The sequence below is a fragment of the Pleurodeles waltl genome, chromosome 5 (assembly GCF_031143425.1).
Source record: "Pleurodeles waltl isolate 20211129_DDA chromosome 5, aPleWal1.hap1.20221129, whole genome shotgun sequence".
NCBI classification, from domain to species: Eukaryota; Metazoa; Chordata; class Amphibia; order Caudata; family Salamandridae; genus Pleurodeles; species Pleurodeles waltl.
Genome location: NC_090444.1, coordinates 1,148,919,629 through 1,148,937,799, shown reverse-complemented (window position 1 = coordinate 1,148,937,799; position 18,171 = coordinate 1,148,919,629). Strand labels below are relative to the sequence as shown.

General features: G+C 42.6%; 1 protein-coding gene across 1 annotated transcript in view; it reads left to right on the top strand.

Moving 5' to 3' along the window:
* The window catches only part of CEP85L (centrosomal protein 85 like), a 415,641-nt gene that overhangs the window by 139,701 nt on the left and 257,769 nt on the right, over positions 1-18,171 (top strand). The gene's annotated exons all lie outside the window — the stretch shown is intronic.

The window sequence follows — 18,171 nt, the reverse complement described above, 5'->3', positions numbered from 1 at the left end:
GAACGTTTCTAAGGATGGTGAGCATTAATGGGCCCACTTGCTTTGGAATAGTGACCGGGTTTTGACACGCATCACTGAAACACACTGAGCACTTGTGCAAATTGGGTGGGCAAACGGAAAACACAAAAGAGGTAGAGCACATGTACAGCATCAGCAATGGTGTAAACATCCCGCATGCACACGGAATAGGTGCAACATGAAAGTAGCAGTGAATGCAAGATTCTCAGACACACAGATACATATACACGAAACATCAGTAGTGCAAGCTTTCTTCACATACATAGAACCTTTGTAGGAGCAGTACAAACTACATACATGCAATAGCAAACACGTTGAAGAGCAGCAGAACAAACTCACACACACACTAGATAGCAGTGCAGGCTTCCATTTCTTTCATAGAATTGATGTATTATCAGTACAATATGCGCACATTCACTGGAGAGCAGCAGTGCAGCGTTCACACACAGACATGCTATAAACAGCAGTGCAAGCTTCCATCACATATAATTGCTATAGTAGCAGTACAGCATGCACACACAAACACACTGTCAACCATCCATCGCCTCCCGCCTTCCACTTGGGCATCATTGAGTTCTCAATACAGATTTTCCCTAAGTGGGTAAGCAACATGTCTAGCCGCAGAGAGTGCAAGAGAATGTTAGAGTGCATCGCGAACAATCAAACCCACATAAAATGTGTATGTGTTAACCACCACAAAGTCTACACATACTCATGAGGTCTCATCCGGAGTTTTGTATTCATTTTTGAATGAGCCATTTTCAAGTAGCCTCTCTGGCTCTGAATACCTACCTTGGAGTATTGCTTCTAGGTTTCCAGGCCACATCCAGCTTATTGTGTCCAATTGCAAGAAACCACATCTGGAGCGCTGTCTAGTTCTGAAGCATTTTTTGTTCCCGAAGCACAACCGTGGTGTCCTTGAGGGAGTGTGATGTACATTTCTGTGAAGTATCAAGCTCTACATGGTAACTCTATCATAGTGTGTCCACTTATGTGGGTAATTTCTGGAGTATTGCATTCTGATCTGGAAGCCAGGAATGGAGTGTTGACTCAAGTGTCTGTAGTGCCATCTGAAACTAATACTAAGCAATGGCAAGCCCAATAAGCCTGCCCTGCATTTTGAACCATAAACAAAACCTGAAAAACCTGCAGTACTGTAAAACAAATTTAAAAAATGCTTTATGTATAAATGCATCTATGAGAGAATATACTCCTGATTCAGCGTACTTTACAGATGTTTTAAATAGTTCCTCATTCATTGCAATGCAAGGACTCCACTGAAGGTGGAATTATACACTAAAAAACAATAACATGAGGTGAGAGAAAAATACTTGTCTGAGTGAAGCTGGTAACTCTGTTTTTTTTCAGACAGCTCCGCAGTCAAGCCAGACCTAAAAAAAATATACATTTTCCTTCTTTTAACCATAAGTAACCCATTAAGGGCTAATTGTGGAATACATTGTCTGGAGCTATTTTATCAGCTACTTAGGTGGCTCACTTTACTGCGCTTTACACAACACACCTAGCTCCACTTACACACTGTATCCTTGAGACTTTTTTGTTTTTGTTTACTATCGTTGTTCTGTTTAAATCATAATGTGTACTAAACATATTAGGTTAATACAAGCTCATTTTGACTATCACCCTTTGTTTTTTTTTTTTTTCAGATTTATTCCATGATGTTCAACTGTTGACCTAAGTATTGATTGCTGGTTGGGTTAAATCAAACCATAAACTCAGACCAAATAAGGACGGTGTGTTTATGATTATTGAACCCAAGGACACCACTGTTGTTATTTACAGTACTGACCCGATGATCCCTCTTTGGTGTATGGGTAGTTGTGGGCACATTCAGGTTTTAAGGGTGCATTATTAACAGTAACAATTATTAAACATTCTCTGTTTACTTACTTGTTAGAGGCAGAGCAGTAGGAATGCTGTAAAATCCACAGCTATTTCAGCAGCACAGCTTCTTGAACGGCCTCTCTGGTGTTCTGTCATCAGTGCTCAGTGTTTGCTCGTTTGTGTTTCTTCCCCTGAACTGTGCTGTCGGGGCAGCAGTAAGTGTGGTGGACACTAGAAGGTTAAATTTACTATTCTAACATCAGACCTAAAATATTTGAGGCAAGAGCAACTTTCTCCTAACTATTCCAGGTTTAATTACTATTCTAACACGTGGAACATTTTGGGGAACGTTATAAATTCCCAAAGTATTTTTATGAGGGGTTGAAAAGTAGTAATTTTGAATCAGAGAAAGTGCTGTCCTCGGGGCACATCTCAGGCAAAAAACTCGGTATACCCCAACGTTGGCGCTTTATGACTTCAGTAGAGATCTCCTGTCACTATATTTAATAAGAAGCATTTGCAATGCAATGGGACTCTCATTTGCTCGAGTTACAGCTATTAGCATTGTAAACTCCTATCCGGACTTTTCTTGCCACATAAATTGAAAATGAAAAGTAATACAGTTTCACATAAGCGAGCTGATTCAAAGAGCCATTAGTTCTGGGACGGTCCACTGGATGTAAGACTATCCAAAAAGTAGGAATCCTTGGAAAGAAATGCAATGCTTTAATTTTCACTTGCTTGGAAGGCTGCTCCTCCCATTCCCCACATGTAATGAGCCGATTAGCAATACAAACTTAGTCGTAGGCTCACTAAACTTGTTTTGGATTAGCAACTTCCATTCTGCTGACGTTCTTGTCTAACATTTCTTGCTTTTTAAAGTTGGTGACTTTGGGAGAACTCTCTCCATCTTTGTGTCATGGGCAGGCACGTCACGCATCACCTTTCCATCATTCACCAGATTTGAGAAAGCCACCAAGGAATTGGCACAAACAGCAACATACACAAACAAGCATTTGAAATGCAATGGGTCTCGCATTTGCTCGAGTTAGAGCTATTAGCGTTGTAAACTCCTAACTGGACTTTTCTTGCCACATAAATTGAAAATGAAAAGTAATACAGTTTCACATAAACAAGCCGATTCAAAGAGCCGTGGCATCAGTGTGAAGCAGCACACAAAAGGAAAAAAAAGTTCGCTCTCAGTCAAACGTATCGCCAAAAGTGCAATTAGTCATGTAACAGGGGCGATGTCCAAGGTGGTAACTAAACCGCCCCAAGGAGGGACAAACCTGCAGCATTTACCAACGAAAATAAAGGATTTTGGAAGGGCAAGCCCATGAATGAGTGGTAGTGATGGGTGTGGTTAAAAGCCCAGATACATACCAACACAATGGAAAATCAGCGCTTGCGCGCTGCAATCCTCGATCTAAAAAAGTGCTGGTATGTGGGTCATTGCCCAGTGCTGCACTACTCTGCTCATAGCTGCATACTAATGTAGTTGAGGTTGGGATGATGATGGTGTGTGTGCGCTGCACTGGGGATAGGCAGTCAGTATTGCTGTTTTGCTCTGGCCGTGACTCTGTTTCAGCTAGCTGTGGTAGCTCCTAAACTCATGCTTCGCAGGCATGCAGCGAGTGGGCTTCTGCAGTACACCATGACTCCACTGAACTACTAGGGCAGCGTCGGGGGCATAGGTATCGTAAGTGCAGGTGGAGCAACGGCACCATGTGGCAGGCTGTGAGGGAGCACTTACCTCCAGTCATGGCAGTCTTTTACTTAGCAGCCTGACTGAGGTGGAGGGAGTATTTTCCTCATTGGCATCAGGGCCTATGGCAGGCTTGTGTGTCAAGTTAGAGAGAGCAGTGAATGTAATGGAATAGGGGCTGGGGGGGACCGCTTGGGGGGAGGCAGATTCTGCAGGACGGCTCTGTTATTGACCCTTTAACCTGGGAAGCACCAGCGACAGGTCCCATAGAACCATTTCCGGACAGTTGGCTTCAAAGGCCTGCAGGGTGGGTGCGCCCGATATGTGTCAGGGTCTACTAAAGATTTTATGCAAAGCCAAACTTACAGCAGAAAACATTGATTATGCTCCTTCCATACACATCGGTGGAACTACATTTGTTGGAAGTGACTTCAGTGGCATTCAAGGTGTGAAAACAGGCCGATCACCATCTTAGTTTTGACACTAGGGAGCAGCATGGCAGGAATACTGGCGGAGATGGGCAGAGGTAGAAAACCATGGCTGGTAGGAAACATCAGTCTCTTCACCTCTGCCATGTTACTGTCACTGTAGCTTTGAACCGGGCTGTTAATTTGTGAACCTCACATTTACCAATAGTGGCCCAAAAATGAAGAATAATAATTACGCCCAAGTAAGCAAGCAGAGACGTCTTTCATGTTTCTTTGATTTAAGCTGTGCTGTTATTTTTTTGCTTTGCTATATCATGTGGCAGTTTTAGGAGCTTTTTTTAAATTGTTTTCAGTGGTTATTGTAGGTTTTTTTTCAGCGTTTGTCCTTATAGTACTAGAGTTTTGTTTTTTCCTTCCCCCAAAGCTCGGCTGTCTGACATGTTTACATCTGGCTAGAGTGGTTGATATCCAGATGCTATAATGTGAATGTTAATGCTAATGTCTTGTAAGCCTTTAGGCGCCTAAGCATTTTTTACTTTTTAATCTGGCCTGGAGCCAGCGTTAGCAATTTCGCAAGTCTCATGTTTAAAAAAAATTAAAAGAAGTGTGTGTGTATATATATATATATATATATATATATATATATATATATATAGTATGTATACAGGGAGTGCAGAATTATTAGGCAAGTTGTATTTTTGAGGATTCATTTTATTATTGAACAACAACCATGTTCTCAATGAACCCAAAAAAACACATTAATATCAAAGCTGAATATTTTTGGAAGTAGTTTTTAGTTTGTTTTTAGTTTTAGCTATGTTAGGGGGATATCTGTGTGTGCAGGTGACTATTACTGTGCATAATTATTAGGCAACTTAACAAAAAAAAAATATATACCCATTTCAATTATTTATTATTACCAGTGAAACCAATATAACATCTCAACATTCACAAATATACATTTCTGACATTCAAAAACAAAAACAAATCAGTGACCAATATAGCCACCTTTCTTTGCAAGGACACTCAAAAGCCTGCCATCCATGGATTCTGTCAGTGTTTTGATCTGTTCACCATCAACATTGCGTGCAGCAGCAACCACAGCCTCCCAGACACTGTTCAGAGAGGTGTACTGTTTTCCCTCCTTGTAAATCTCACATTTGATGATGGACCACAGGTTCTCAATGGGGTTCAGATCAGGTGAACAAGGAGGCCATGTCATTAGATTTCCTTCTTTTATACCCTTTCTTGCCAGCCACGCTGTGGAGTACTTGGACGCGTGTGATGGAGCATTGTCCTGCATGAAAATCATGTTTTTCTTGAAGGATGCAGACTTCTTCCTGTACCACTGCTTGAAGAAGGTGTCTTCCAGGAACTGGCAGTAGGACTGGGAGTTGAGCTTGACTCCATCCTCAACCCGAAAAGGCCCCACAAGCTCATCTTTGATGATACCAGCCCAAACCAGTACTCCACCTCCACCTTGCTGGCGTCTGAGTCGGACTGGAGCTCTCTGCCCTTTACCAATCCAGCCACGGGCCCATCCATCTGGCCCATCAAGACTCACTCTCATTTCATCAGTCCATAAAACCTTAGAAAAATCAGTCTTGAGATATTTATTGGCCCAGTCTTGACGTTTCAGCTTGTGTGTCTTGTTCAGTGGTGGTCGTCTTTCAGCCTTTCTTACCTTGGCCATGTCTCTGAGTATTGCACACCTTGTGCTTTTGGGCACTCCAGTGATGTTGCAGCTCTGAAATATGGCCAAACTGGTGGCAAGTGGCATCGTGGCAGCTGCACGCTTGACTTTTCTCAGTTCATGGGCAGTTATTTTGCGCCTTGGTTTTTCCACACGCTTCTTGCGACCCTGTTGACTATTTTGAATGAAACGCTTGATTGTTCGATGATCACGCTTCAGAAGCTTTGCAATTTTAAGAGTGCTGCATCCCTCGGCAAGATATCTCACTATTTTTGACTTTTCGGAGCCTGTCAAGTCCTTCTTTTGACCCATTTTGCCATAGGAAAGGAAGTTGCCTAATAATTATGCACACCTGATATAGGGTGTTGATGTCATTAGACCACACCCCTTCTCATTACAGAGATGCACATCACCTAATATGCTTAATTGGTAGTAGGCTTTCGAGCCTATACAGCTTGGAGTAAGACAACATGCATAAAGAGGATGATGTGGTCAAAATACTCATTTGCCTAATAATTCTGCACTCCCTGTAGACACACATAGAATGGTGTGGGTCGGGCCCCTTCATCCATTGGTCTGTTGAAGTGTCATTCACTTTTGTCTTCCACCCACGAAGGCATACATCATGGTGCACGCTGACTTCATCCTTTTGGCTCTCTTGCAATTTAAATGACCCAATTTAAGACTATCTCATATGCACAGCTGTCTGAAAAAGAGTGCACTTTTTACTTATTTTTCTTGCAAACATGTGCCTGCCGCCTGTAAATGACAACATTTTGACTTATTTTTATTTTATTTTTACTTTTAAACTCTTTCTGTTGGACATGGAAGCAAAATAACCAGGTATTGACAAAGTCAGTAGTTCTGCTATTGGTTCTCAACCCAGGGTTTTGTCAATAAGCTTTTTTTTAAATTTATTTTGGCCTCGTTTTTGTAATGGCTGAAGTTGGCTGACCCATGGCTCCAAGCCGTACACTGTAGTGGGCGAAAGAAAAATGTGGATGACACAACCGCAGACCAGTGAATGAAGAGGACCTGCTGACAGGCCATAAAAGTAACTCCATATAAATATAATTTCAGTAAAATGAAAAGGCCTTGTCGAATGAGAGGCCTACAAAAAAAAATGGAAAACTGAGACCATTCCGAAGGCCAGTTCTGTTGGCATGGTCAATGCTTGCTTGCTCAGACTTGTGATTAGGGGAACTAGACGTACTCCCTTCCAAATGGAGCAGTTGAGGTTGAAGTGCTGGCCTACGCCGCTTTCTAAAGGCAGAAAAGCAGCAACGCAGGTTGAGAACTATTGTTTCAATTGATTTGTTTATCCATTTCTTGTATGTGATGAGATTGGAAAGTGTTAACTTTAAACTAAAAAAAAAAGTTTTCAGGGTCAGATTCTGCCTGTATTCGTTTTCCTCAGTGACCATCACAGAGCCCTGTTAATAGGGCGTGTCTATGGTACCAGGTGCGTCTTTAGAGAGAACAGATTTTTGGGAAATGAACGAGGTCTCATAAAACCAGCTTGACTTCAGAGGCGGAACGCAGGTGCCCCCCTCCTTTGCCACGAGCAAGGAAAGAGATATAAGCCTCTTACAAAACCAGCCATGAATAAAATATGCCGGAGCCCTTTCTGTAAAGAACATTTGGATTATTTATAAGCGCACACTTAAATTTATTGTGTGCGGAAGCGTGCAGACAACTCCAGTTCATTGCTTTCCTTAGGCCGTCATGCTCCTGCCAACCCAGGGATCAAGCAGCAAGTTCAGGCTGGTTGGAAAGTTTGACTTTACCGACCGAAGATACCTCAGTGGGCTAATGCACTCACCACACAGATCGGAGTGAAGGTGACATTGAGAAGTTGACACCTCAGTGGCCTTTCGCTTCAGTTGGATCAGGGGTGGAAATAGGAAAAATGTAATACACACACTGGGGATGCAGTAAGTAAAGGCAAGAGCTGCGTACTTATAAAGGACATAGTCAACAATAGTCCTTTATTTTCAAAGACAAAAAACTACTATCGAGAGCATGGGTACTCACAAACTTTTTCTCGGGGGACAAAATTGAAGTATGGTTTGTGGCCGAGGGCCGCACTGAAGGGGTGGGAGGGGGTGCGGTCGCGGGCGGGGCTAATAGCGGGGCACAACCACCCCCCCCCTTTTTCAAAACATTGCCAGACAATGCTGTATTTTGAAGCCAGATATAAACTACAAACCTACAAAGAGGACATTTTGAAAAACATTTTTATTATCAGACAATAGTAATCTTAAGAGGCATGTCATGGGGATGATCCTGTAAAAAGGGCCAGGTCCAACAGGATGTTGATGATCTTTTTTTCAGTGATGTCCAGGGAGTTTGTAGAACAACCTCAACTCCTGTATTATCTCGTCATGTTTTATTGATGGTATAACATCGAACAATAAACTCCTCATAAGTTTCAGATTTGAAAATAACTCTTCTTTTTCTTATTAAAAGGTGGATCTTTTAACGTTTCTGGGAAATTCATTGGTTTTCTAAGGTTTATTGTTGGCAGATCATTTTGCCCCCCCCACCTCAACAACACATCTAAATCCTCTCCACAATATACATGTCAACCGTTCAGAATAAGCCACTTAAACATATTGTGCCAACTTGCACATGGAATGGCACCAAAGCTGCATAGTGGGAAAGGTGCGAGGAATTATAATAATCACTTGAATCTGAGCAATCGACCAACAACAGACAGCAGAACAAAACAGTGTCCAACAGCTTATATATCCATGCACATAATAGTCTAAAGAAGTTCAAAATAGAACCTGGCCGACCACTGTCCACTACAATATTTTACTGAAAAATAATCTAGTGTAGTCTAACCTCCTTGGTCCCTATCCAATATGGTTTTCCTCCTAAAACTAGGACATACAGCCAAGTACAATGTCTAAAGACGCCTTTAACTGTGGTCAGCAAGTACTGTGATAGTGGCATAGAGGCAACACACATTTCAGTTCTGCTACAGGGGGACACGAATGGTTGTAAATGCTACTATACATATACACATAAGTTCAGTCTCTATTTCTAAGTGGATAGATAAAATTCTAGCTATATCCAGCTACCTTCTGGAACCAACTCGTTTTGCTACGACAGAATATGTGATCCTTGTGGAAAGTAAATTCTGCAAAACCCTTGCAATCTAATGATTAAAATAAAAAAAGTAGTCTGGGTTTTAAAAATAGCAGGCTACCCAAACAAAACGGAGGAAATGTGATGTAGACCAAGTTGTCAGGCTGCTAAACGAAGGCACTCCATCCTTGCCTGCTGTATTTTTCAAAGTTACCCAGATAAAATTCCAGTGTGCTTCATTTGGCTCGCATATGATTGCAGAGGGTTTTTTTTTTTGGTTAGGTGGGGAGGTGGTGACGGTCACTGTTTGGAACGGGTGTTTTGGAAATAGATTACATCTCTGATCAGATGTTACTACCTTTCAGAGTTTTGTTGCATGCACAAGACACCCGAATGAGATAATTAGCATTGGTGCAGATGTCCCTGGAAGAGAAGCATGGACAGGAGCTGGCAGCAGGACAGGGGGCAAAGGATGTATTTATGCAGAAGTAACACCGATGCACTTGAGTCACCTGTAATACACCAGATGTATCGCTCGTGCCAGGCAATCTTTTCAGTGCTTCACACTACTCAATGACACCCGAGCTATCCCTCACAGAAGACCCATCACCCTAGCTCCACTCCAGCCCCCTAAAGCAGCCCCCCAAAAACATGCCAAACCGCGTCCATAGGATAACATTGGAACCCGACCGATTCTCGCCAAAATTGGAGAGACACTTTTCCCACCTCTCCCCTGCTGGCACACAAAATCCCAAAACCCTAGCTTCACTCGAACCCACCCCAAAAAAATGCCAAAGACACTCCCCTCCCGCCCATTGAAACAAATGCACTTACTGGGCAGGTGGCAGCATTTGGCAGCCGGCTTCAGGTTGGCGCTGGGTCGGCAGGCAAAAACCAGGTGGCAGGAAGCGGACGAAAAAGCCCCGTAAAAGTTAGCTGCGAGCGCTGACTTTTAAGGGGCCTTGGCTTCCCGCCGGTGGCCAGGCTCGTGACGTCACCGGTAAATATAGAAGAGGGCCGCGGGAGCATGCGCAATGAAGCCGCTATCGCGCATGCGGCCCTCTTTTATGTTTATGGCCGCCATTGTAGTGTTTGCTGACAAGCGGTCCGGGCCGCCAAGGTAGGTCAGTGGGGCCGCTGGCGGCCCGTGGGCAGTACTCTGAGTACCACATATCTACAGTAAAGGAGTTCCAAACTCACCTTAATGCTCACAAACCGACCATATGTTAAGATAGTTTAATTTGAAAGGTAACTTATGCAGAAATCTGCTGTGCAGTTGCAAAGTCTCGGTTGGGTGCTGGTAAGATAGCTAACCAGGTTAATGCACTTTCAGCATAGATTCGTGAGTAATTGTGTAATCTACTCGGGTTTGAATTATAAAATATTTTTAGGGCTATTGTGCTTGCTACAGTGCACTGCCCGTGACCTCTAGATTATGGGTTTGTATATTTGTGAGGTTTTCTTGGTCTGTTAACACTTCGCTGAGATCTTGTATATCCCGCTAGCAACATGTAGCAATCCAGGTGAAATAACTCAGTGATTTGTGTGCCTGCTGCAAATATTTGCATGTTTGGGCAAGGTTTACCTCTGAATCCTTGCATGTTTTCAGTTCTTGTGTTGCTGATAAAACGAGTACCATCGTATGTAATATTAATTAATGTATTTTGTTAACTGCCACAAATAATATTACTGTGTGCTATTTAAATGGTCAGTATTAGCATAATTACACACAAAGTCGTAGATAAGTACTGTGTTACATATAGTGAGAGTTATTGAGCACATTGTAACGAATATTGTTTTCCCCAGTTGGTTAAACAGTATCATTATATGCATTTTTTAAAATATTTCCTTTGATTTGCGTTTGCCCTTTTAAAGCTGGAGAAAGTAAACCACTTTTCCATCTCTTGACCAACTTGTGGAGTGAAAGGGCAGATTGTACATTTGCTTCCCCTAAGGGACTGCTGAGTTTTGAGCCATGATGTGATGGGGCCCAAATGTACTCCCTTTGACTTCCGGCAACTGTTCCCTACCAGGTCGGTCTGCTGTAGTAATTGCTCCCTTTCCTTGGAGTGCGTCAGTTGGGCCTGTCTTGAAGCCACATTCTGGCCTTTCAGACTGTGGGATTGTGGTTCCCCGCAGTTCCCAGCATGCACCAGAACTACATTTGCTTATACGTACCCCAGTTGTTGCTGTCAACAATTGTGTCTAAAACTTTCTAAAAAGGCAGCAACTATTACTTTATATTTCCTGCTCTTATTATCAGTCAGCAGCTTCCAGAGAGGTTAGCATTATCATGAATAATAATTCCGAACGAAAAAAAACCTTCTGAAGCACATATAATTTATATAAACTGTCACCTTTCTCGAGTATTAAAGTGACTAAACAGGGCCAATCACTGGAGATAAGCAGGCTGCATGTATACCCGGGCTGCTTTGCTTTAATCACGGCTCTTCGGTGGGCACACATCTCACCCTCGTGGCTGATGTATGCCCCTCCCACCTGGCCTTAAAGATCAGCTAAAGGTGCGTTTGGGTCACTGAAAATGTCCATCCACTTTTAGCAGTGCCCCATGTGCGTTGCTTTGCACTACAGCCGGCTGGCTGTACAATATTATTGTGTTTGAGGGAAAAATGACTTTGTCCCTTAGAATATATAGGTCATTTTCGCGAAGTGCTTGTGGAGGGCATTACGTGCACATCCCGAGTGAATTGAAGGCCACAGAGGATAAAATCTCTCCGTCCGCGGGCTCCGGTTTCACCACGATCAGACTGGCTCTAGGCCGGATGGCGTTGCACTGTGCTGCGGTAAGGGATTTGTTGCTGCTCTCGAATAACACAGACGTCACAGGTTCGATCGCCCACAACTGCTTCCTGACATTTAGTCGTGAAGACGGAAAGTTCATTTTATTGGATTTTTTTCTCTCTCTGCGCAGAAAGTAAATGTACTTGTAGGTTCTATTTAATGTCGTTTATTTTCACGCGTTTAATATTATGTGTCTGTGCTAACGATGGAACAGTAAATGAATACCCTAGCATGAAGTTAACTTGTTATATTCCTTTGTGCATGGTGCACAATTTAAAGTATTATGGTGCTTGAGATTCTTTATGCTACTCACCATCATTTGCAAAATGAAGGCCGCTCAATATTGGGTATGCACAGCAGTGTCAAAAATTCCAGACATGCTATAGTCTCCCAGGAAAATGATACCACGTGTGAGTTCACAGTGGTAAACAACAGTCAACCATTTAGACAACACATTTCCAGAAATGGGAACAATCCATCAGAAAAAAAAAATATTTGTTACAAAAAGGCTTAGGCATACAACCGTGCATGCCTGTAACTACAGACACTCTCACTCGTACCACTCACTGTATGTGCTCCTAAAACACATCACTCCATTTTTAGGTCCGGGTTACCAGGCACGTTTTAGTTGTTTGGTTGTAAAATTGCTTTTGTGGGTTGTATAAGAACTTACAGTGGGCTTAGGGCCCACCCACTGCTGCCATTGGTTGACCTTGTTGTCACTCTTACTTGCTTCCTATTCAGTGGCGTTCCTTCCTTTTCCTTCCTCTTTTTGCCTTTGTCACTCCACCAGAGCATATTCTCTGTACCATCATTTTGATTGGCTGACTTGCAGCCTTACATTCTCATGACTTTTTCATAAAGCTCGTGAGAGCGCACGTGTTTTCTATCACTCTCCCTAGTGTGCTTCTTTTTTGCCAAACACCCGATCCTACGTGTGCTACCTGTGTATATCTCTCGCTCTCTTTTTCTTTTTTTTTCTTTTATTCCTCAACTCCCCTTTGCTTCCCCATACCAGCTCTGTTGCTCCCCCAGCCCTAGTGGGCATTTTCATTCTTACTTTGCCTTGTGATCCGCTACAAGTAAAGCACTTTTTATGCACTTGAAATGTATTTTTATTTATTTACTGATATAAGTGGTGCCTGCTATCTTAAATCGGAAAATAAAAAAAGGAAACTGGCGCCCACATATTCGGTAGTTGAGAGCCTGCATGGAGACGCGTGCACACTCTTACAGAATGAAGTGACTGGCAACTGATTGCATCATAGTGGCCTTTTCTTTTTTTGCAGATGCTGCAGCATTGGCACAACATATACAGCTATAAGGCGAGACCTAGCGGCTTCGCGTACGTTTGTTTCTGTAGATAACCTCCTTCCCACATATTTTTAGGTAACAGCTATGGATGGAGTTTACTGAAACTCTGCTCCCTGTAAAGACCCTCTACGTCCCCCCTTTTGCTCCCCCTTTGGTGCTTGGCGCAGTTCATCTTCTCTTGCCCTCTTTCCACTTGCTACTTACTCCTTGCCCATGTCGTTTGCACTTCTGGGCCTTACATACTCTGTTAGGAGCCCCACGACTAGCCTCCTTCACACACCTCATACTATCTTTAGCCTGCTTTTCTGGGAAGAGGAGTGGGACATTGCCTCCCCTCTGCTCTCCTTCTTGCTGCCTCTGGTGAGGGGGTGCTCTGCGCCTGTGCCCGATTCAGCACACTAACAAGTCTTGTGGCAGCGACCTGCCTCTGCCACTTCGGTTTCATGGCACTCTTGTCTTTTTATTGTATTTAGGTAGAAGGTTTTATGATTATGTACCCTTATAGGCGCTAGGCGGGAGTATTCTGGTTAAGAGCTTTGACATTTGAAGGGTGTTTCTTGCTATTTACTTTTTATCCTTCCTTTTCAATGTATTTTAATCTGCTGCAACGATTTTAATTAATCATGCAATAAAGATTCTTTCATTCACTATTGTCTGGTACAATGACTTGGAAACAGCAGACTTCAGATTTCTTCTAAATGGCAGAACTGGAGCTCTCATCTCCTCGAACATAGACATTTGGAGGCTCTGTTTGCTTTACCTTTAGAAAGGACCATGTATGGACCCTCATGCACGCTGACTGTGTACTGTACTTGAGCAGGACACGGGAGCCTCCCCAGCCCTGTGCCACAACACAGGGTGTTGATTCCCTTGCATGACCCTTACCTGACTTTGAACAGAACTTATGTCAAGCAGCCCGGATGAACCCGATCCCAGGAGTCTTGCGTCAGGTGCCACTGCAGCCAACATTCCTAAACGTATTTGGCAGTATTTATTCACTCTATGAAATACTGTCAAAAATAACTATTGACAATACAGTTGAGACGTTAGCTAATGGTAAGACAGTGGCATTTCTGTTGTCAGTCCCAGACCCCTTATCGTCTAAGAATTTGGTTCATTCTGTCCATCTTGCAGCAGAATGGCTTTTGAGTAGCTATAATCACATTTTCAAAAGTGGTTTAGGCCTGCATTTCTCTAGACCAACTGTGTTACTGGACAGTTTAATAGGCAAAGTGGATATGTGTTCCTCGTCATGGTAATCATTAGTGTGTTCTTGACAGTAATTGTGGTAATCCCCTGATTAACGTCTACAGTAGCTGACAGCCGTAGTGCTTCTGCTTATCAGCTCCCTGTGGCTAAATTTCAATAGGTGGGAAGGTGCATGAAACGTACACTGCCAGGGCAGATATATTCGACTTACAAATCTCTGTACTGCTAGACACAGCTGCAAAAACTGGGATCTGTAAAATGACTGGTACACGTGCAACTTTAGAACAGGCAAACAGTCAAGAATGTCCCTCTTAAACATGAAAGTATACAAAAAAGTGATTGATAAAGTGACTGAAGTATTCAAAAACGTGATGGTCTGAATGCTTAAATTAATTCCAAACATAACTTTTTTGTATGCTTCAGTGTGACACCCTAAGTGCGAAGGGTTTGCCCACATATAGGTCTAGTGCTCACTCTGCCACTGGAACCAAGTTTCACTGACTGAGCCCCAGGCAGGGTGAGCCTAATCTTGGGTTGCTTGTGTTCTGGTGTGAGGAGGACCTGGCCTTGCAATTCGAACTACTGTTCCTAATGGAGCAGGGTCAAGACTGATTTGTATATGGCCGGGTCCAAACTGAGGTGGCAAGGTGTTGAAAATAACAGTGGACTGGGAAGTAGGCCTTGAGTGATTACCAGTAGCTAAGACTAAAAGAGGGACATGTGTGGCTTTTGCCTGGTTCTCCAGAAATTTTGGGTTTGAGGTGCTGTCCATCTGATTTCAAATTCAGTATGTGGCCTGGACTTCATCCCATATGCATACGGGCGCAGGGGTTCATATCTGCTTAGTTCCATGCTGCTTAACTTTTGGTTTCGGAATGGTAACAAGTTGACCAACAATTCAGTTTACTCTTTTTGCAGCCGAGATATTCTGAGAGCCATCGGGATTAAATGCAGTCAGCAAATTCTTTATTTGGCTTAATAAAGTCATAAAAGATACACAAAGCACAGCAGTAAATTGATTGCATAATAACAAAGGAATACAAAAATTAATATAAATGTAAAACATTAGAGCAATTAATTCTCTTATAAACAAACTATCTCAAATCCTTAGAACAAAACGACGCTTAAAAACACAGCGTTGCCAACATTATCCCTACTATTCAGTCACACAATTACTACTGTGAAGTGTACCTTAATGTCATTGCCTGCTAAATCAAATTAATTACAGCTGTACAAATGGGTTCAGGAGCCAGCCATTGCAGAAAAAGGAGTGCTGTTGTACATTGTCTAAAATTAAAAGTGCTAAGCATCAGTCACAAGTACTGCTTCCTAAAACGTTCGTTAAATTTGCAAAGAAACATTTATTTTATTTGAGTTCATTCGGTCTAGAAATCTAGACCATTTAGAGTAACAAAGATAACAATCATACATGATAGATAATATTTGTTAAAAAAACGTAATAGCAATATAAAAACAATAATAATCAGGACAGTATAACAATAAAATCAACAGGACTAAGTATTTGATCATAGATAAAAAGTACAATAAATAAGACATGGCTAAAAATGTTAAGAGAAAAAAGATAAAAGCTAGGATATAAAATGTTGTCTAACATACCAATGTGTGCAGTTATTTTCCCGTAAGACCTGGCCCTCGTCAATCCAAAAAACAAATAGAGTTCCCATTTAGATATAGGATACTTTAACAAAAAGGGTCTATAAGCTTATACAATCTCTATTGTTCATATAGAGGGCAACAAGTTCCTGCTAAAAATTCCTACTGATACTACTAAAAAACAACAGTTGAGACTCCTTCTGTCGACTAATGTCAGGATGGCTCACATGCCCTTTGATACAATAAGCCTACGCCGGATGTACCAGGCCTCCGATAAATATTTGGTAACTGTAATTGCTACCACGGAGGATGAGTCATATGTACAGATTCTGGTGGCGTTTGCTCTATCCTGTAATGACATGTTTTGCAGAGGGGAATGATCCACCTCCCTCTGGGACTCTTATACAAAGGGCAGAAAAATAGTATATGCTCTATTGTTTCTTTGCAATTTTGGCAAGAGATACATCTATCATTTGAAACGATGTTAGATGACCAGTGAGCCGTAAAACCATTAATAGGCAGTGTACCATATCTTAGTTGGAGATATAAAGCACGGGCGTACGGAGGCATGGGAAGGTTCAAGAAGTTCTCAGCCCAGGGCTCGTGCTTGAATTGGAGAAATTCCATTGTTAGTCTGCCCGCCCCCTTTTGGTGCAAGGAGTCTTCATTAACTTTCTCCCAATATCTTTTTGTGACAAGTTTCCTTGCGTTATCGGGGATTTGATCCGGATATTTCCAGTAGCAAGGAAAACCTATTTTGACCCAGGCAGATTTCATCTCCTTCAGCCATGGAATTTTCACCAGTGCCTGGGGGGCGGCTATGAGCTCTCTTATAGCCAGCCTATATGGTTCGAGTTCAACAGATTTCCATAAATGAATCCAATAGGAGAGAGGCCTTAGGGCCGCTGTGGTTTTAATACTGTTTAAACCTAGGTCAAGCCTTAGAGGGGTCATTGGTGAGCCCATACCTAACCGGGCAATCTGTCTAAGGAAATGATTTTCCTTGGTTTGCAGAGTATCGAGGTTTTTGTGGGACCCCCAAAGTTCCGCTCCATAAAGGGCCGCTGCTCTGATTTGGACATTGTAAATCTCCGCAAGTATGTTCAAGGGGGGACTCGGAGCCTTTCTCGATCTACGGACAAGGGCCCCGCCTCTCTGGCTTATAATGAGAGCCCCTTTGTCAATGGCTGCCTTCCATTTGCCTGTGGTCGATAGTCTGAAACCCAAATAGTCGAACTCTTCTACTTTCTCCAATGGAATCGAGTTAATTTCTATACTAACGCGCGATCGTTTCTTGGAGGTACTATATATCATAAGTTTTGTTTTCTTAATGTTTATATCCAGACCATAGTCACTACAAAAAACACAGAATTGGTTGATCAGGTTTTGGATTCCCATTGGCGATTTTTATATCAAAATTGTATCTTCTGTATATAGCAGACACAGGATTTTTTTCCCAACCAATTTAGGTGAATCATTTGTACAGTTCTCTAAGTAGTGGATGCAATTATTGATATATAGCAGAAAAAGAGTGGGTGCCAGGACACATCCCTGTCTAACTCCTTTTTTAATAGCTACGAGGTCAGTCAACTCGCCCCCCTGGCCACATCTAATTTGAGCGAAAGTATTTTCATGCAGTTGAGCAATGAGTTTCAGGAGACCAGATGGCACTCCCATATTTGATAATGTTGACCACAGCAGGTTCCTGGGGATCAAATCAAATGCGGCTCTGAGGTCTATGAAGACCACATAGAGATTACCCCTCCCCAGGTCAACATTCTTTCATTTTATTGACATGAATCTTAGGGCTTGGTCAACTGTACTCACTGCAGGTCTGAATCCTGCTTGTAGGTCAGAAAGAGCTTCAGACTCCATAATCCATTCCTCAAGATGGAGCAGAAGATGTTTTGCATAGATTTTTTGGGAGTTATCAAGGAGACTAATTGGACGATAATTGGCAGGGATATTCGGATTTCCTTTTTTAAAAATGGGTACTATTTCAGCCCCTTTCCAAGTGGGTGGAGCGGGGGCCCCTGCTGCAATTGCATTGCAGATAAGGTTGAGATATGGTGCCCATATATCTGGTCTTGATTTGTATAGATCACCTGGAATCTTATCTGGGCCAGGGGCCTTTCCCCATTTCAATGAGTCTATTGCTGCTCTTGTTTCGGTTAGAGAGAATGTGATCGGGGTGGTCTCTTGGTTTATTGAGGCATCAGGGGCCCACAGAGATGCTTCAGATGGCCCTTCGTATAGTTGCCCAAAGTGCTCTACCCATGATGCTGAGAGGATTGAGGAGCCAGGTGCGGCAGGGTAATTACTACAGTCATCAGTTATTAGTTTCCAGAACCTAGATGTGTTATTGGATTTAGCAGTCTCCAGAATAATAACCCATCTGGCCTCTTCCCAGCTTCTGCGTGCCTTGGAACATTCCTTCTTATAAACCTCTC